We start from the raw sequence: 4423 nt of genomic DNA, 5'->3' as shown, positions 1-4423 counted from the left end.
CCGGGCGCGGTGGCTCAAGCCTGTAATCCCAGCACTTTGGGAGGCCGAGACGGGCGGATCACGAGGTCAGGAGATCGAGACCATCCTGGCTAACACGGTGAAACCCCGTCTCTACTAAAAAATACAAAAAACTAGCCGGGCGAGGTGGCAGGCGCCTGTAGTCCCAGCTACTTGGGAGGCTGAGGCAGGAGAATGGCGTGAACCCGGGAGGCGGAGCTTGCAGTGAGCTGAGATCCGGCCACTGCACTCTAGCCTGGGGCGACAGAGAGACTCCGTCTCAAAAAAAATAAAAAATAAAATAAAAATAAAATAAAAAAAAAATATAATCAGTAACTGAGCAATAATATGTGTCACTGTGAAATTTTTTTCCAAAAACATTTCACCCACAGGTTTTTGCACCCATTGCTAGTATTTTCCAGAGTAAGTTTTTATATTAGGGGTTGCAAATTGGTGATTTTTAAATTATACATTGATTAGTTGTCATTTTTGTAAATACTTTTTTAAATTCCCCATAATTTCTATACTTAGAGAAACTGAAAGCATTGAATAAGAGTTAGGAAAACGTCATTTTAAAAATCAGCATTTACAGGTCAGTTGTCGCTTTTGGAGGTATCCTGGATAAAGTTGTAAGGCTGGGTGTTACAAGGCCAAGGGGAAAGTTCCACTTAGCCCTCCAAAAGTTTGCTGAAAAATCAACTTGCAAACAAATTTGTCTGATCATAGTTTTCTGTGACACAGGAGCCTTCAGAATAAAGAGCCAAATATACAGGGAAATTGTCCATTTTTATGGTTAGGTTTAACAAAGTGTGGACAGCCATGTAGAAATGTAACTGAACTAAAAGGGTATGATCTAATGCTAAGAGCCTGAATGGAGAGGCTCAGCAAGCCTGTCTGTCTAGATTCTTCCGGGCCTCTCTGCACAGCATTTCTTCCTTAAAGGCATGGGGCAGGACCTTCTCTGGAATGGGATCTTATGACCTACAGTGAAACATGGTAGATCACATAATTTCTTTATGGCCAGTTTTTACACAGAAAGGTGGAGGGAAAATTAGAGTAATATTTCTAGGTTTCATGGTTGGCTCTGAGGAAAGGGGTTCTGATTTCTATGTCCCACCTTGGGGAGGAAGGATTCTGGCTTCCATGGCTAGCCTCAGGGGAGAATGAGGGGCCAGAGGCAGGAGGAGAGGAGAAGGTCAGGGAGAGACCTGTGCTTCTGAGGCTGCTTCTAAGGCCTTCATTTTGGGAGTTTGTTTCCTGAGTCCCAGCAGTGTCAAGGCCAGGCCAATCCGGCTGGAGTTTCCTTCCTCAAAGGTGAGCTGGTTGCTCCAGGCCTCTGAAGCTCCTAGAGCCATTGCCCGGGGCTCTCCCATGAGCTCTGCAGTTCCCATGGAGCTGGTTCCAGAGAGGGCCTTTCCTTGTTAATTTTGTTAACAACGGTGAGTTTCCCAGTGGGGACATGTGGGCTTCTGGTTGCAGTGGAGACTAAGGGGTATGTATCCCCATTTGACTAAATGCTTGCCAACCAGCTTCTGTAAAAACAGATTTCATACCCAAGGGTACCTTGCCTTTTCAGGGCTGATTATCCTGTTTTAAGCCACGGAGAAATAATCCCTGACAAGCACTCATGGGCATGACTGCAGCACATCCTGTTCCACTTTATCTCTGCCTTATTTGCTTGGAGTGGTCAATTCTCTCCTTAACAGAAATTGAAAGGAATCAATATCTTCCTTCTTAAAACCAAAACAAAATATCAGGTAAAAAGGTCAGCTCTTCTGAGAATGACTCAGCACCCTGAAGCTCAGACACTTTAAACTGGAGGAATGTCATCCTCAGTCATTTTTCCAGGCAGAAGACACTCACCTGTTACTGTGAGCAAGGTGTGTAATGAGGCTTGGAGGAAAAGGGACAAGGAGTTAAAACTACAAAGCATTTTCTCTGAACTTGTTTGCACTGAAGCGTCTCCTTTAATAGCCACTTGCAATATTCTTATTATTTGTCTTGTTTTAAAAATTAAAAAAAGAGAAATTGTTGACAGACCAGGTCACTCGTCCTGAGTTTTATGGCTGGAAGGCAGTGGAGTTACATTTGAAAATCAGGTAGTAGGGATAAGGGGCAGTGGGACTTCTGACCCTAGATTTTTCACAACCCCACTGACAAAGACATTCTTTCAGCTCTATCTAACTCCTTACCCCTACCATCTGGTTTTCAAATGTAATGCCACTGCCTTCCAACTATATAACTTGAGACAACTGACCTGATTGCTCAATAATTTCTCTTTTTCTCTTATTTTTAAAACAAGACAAATAATAAGAATATTGCAAGTGACTACTAGAGGAGATGCTACAGTACAAATAATTTCAGAGAGAATGCTCTATGATCTTAGTTCCTTGTCCCCTTTCCTCCAAACCTCATTACACAGTTCACTCACAGGAACCACACAAAAGAGGAATCCCTATTCCTACTTCATATTTAAGGACACCATGGCTGAGAGAGCTAATTGCCTACAGTGACAGGCACTAAGTCACCTTGCCCTCTCTCCTGACCCTTGTCATGAGCCTCCGATGGACTCTGCACTGTTAACTCATTCCCAACTTACTACCTACTAAGGTATTTTCCAGAAGTAGGACTATCAGTGCTAAAACCAGGACAGTCCAGGGCAAACTAAGATGGCTTTTCACCCTAAATTCCCCCTCCTGGACTAAGCTATTATTCCTTTTTTTGTTTATTTTTTTCTTGCTGAGAGGGCATCACATTTACTTTACCAGTTTATCTCAATGAAGTCCTTATTCTGCCCAAAGATAATCCCTGCTACCGTCATACACTCCATCCTGATGCCATCCCTGTGTTTTCCTGGTCCTCAGCCATGGTCTCATTTAATTTTAGGTTGTTTAAGCCAAAGAGGAAGATGGATATCTTCCCTGACATGTACCAATCTCCTGTTAGATTAAAGACTGATTGACTTTGCTCTTTGATCTTCTTGAAACTTGTTTTCCCCAGCTTTATTAAGGTATAATGGGCAGATAAATGTGTAAGGAAAATGTGGTATATATACACAATGGTATACTGTTCAGCCTTAAAAAGGAAGGAAATCTTGTCATTTGCGAAAACATGGATGAACCTGGAAGCTATGCTAAGTGAAGTAAGCTAGGCACAGAAAGATCAATACCACATGATCTCACTTACATATGCAATCTGAAATTATGCTGTTTATGATTCCTCTTCATGTGAGGTTTCAAGCCCAGGGAACCACGCACCCTAGCAATATGCATCATTACTCTCCTGATAGGCTTTGGGCCCCTGAATACTCACTCAGTGCTCTGCTCTGACATTCCAGAATCTCACTTTGATCAGGGACATTCCACACATCGGTGGACTGTCAAGCTGTATGTCATTTGTTCAGATTTACTAATAAACCCTGAAAAAAAAAATAAAAACAAACAAACAAAAAAACACCAACCCTAGAAGAACACAGAGTGTGCGCATGCGCGCACACACACACACACACATACAAAAGGGAAAAGAAAAAACCTACTAGCAGTGCATGGATCATGTGGGCCTTAGATTTCATATCAGCTGGGTTCATATCACTTTGTGTGATTTTAGACAAGGCATTTACTTCTTTGAGTCTAGTTCTCCTTGCTGTAAGAAGGAGTAATGATCAAACGATTTGCTCTCAGGAACAAATCAGAATAGTACCTGCGATACAACAGGTGCTTACTAACACCTAGCTTCCTTTTTTTCTGTTAAGCTGAGAACCATGACTATTCTTCCCCAGAACTTTCAGGCTGTGATGGGCACACAGAAGTGGGTTTTACTGGATTTCCAGCAGGGTTGGATGGGTCCTACAGGTACGGATGCAGTTGGTGCCTGTAGGGTCGGCACGAATGCCATCTTATAGAAGCCAGAGTGTCTCAATTTCTTGTGCAAGACACGTGGTGACCAGACACCCCTGGGAAGAACCCAGAGTCACTCCCAAGGCCACCTGAGTCCTCGCTGACTACATAGTACTGAATGCACACGTGGGTACTAATTGAATAAAGCTTCCTCAGGATCAATATGGCTTCACTCCAAATAAGCCTACTATTTAAATAAGCGAAAGAAAATGCCACTCACTGGCCTCTGCTATTTATCTCCTAATTACGAGCATATTTGGCTGACTCAAAACCAATTTATGTGTAGAAATCAAACAATTAAAAAGGTCTCATTACTAAAACTTGGGCATCCTTTTATGCAAATGAAGTGCTGTGATATACAAGGATTTACGATGAACAAACAAAGCTGAACTTGGATGCACATGTGCTTCTAGTCAAAAGAAGTTCCCAACTGGGTAGAGCCCAGGACTGCCTTTGCTGTGTGTCTTTTGTGGAGAGGGGAGCCAACAGCATCGTCTCCAGCCTGCAGCCTGGCACACACAACAGCAATG

The sequence above is a fragment of the Chlorocebus sabaeus genome, chromosome 9, assembly GCF_047675955.1.
Source record: "Chlorocebus sabaeus isolate Y175 chromosome 9, mChlSab1.0.hap1, whole genome shotgun sequence".
NCBI lineage: Eukaryota > Metazoa > Chordata > Mammalia > Primates > Cercopithecidae > Chlorocebus > Chlorocebus sabaeus.
This window is presented reverse-complemented; position numbering follows the sequence as displayed.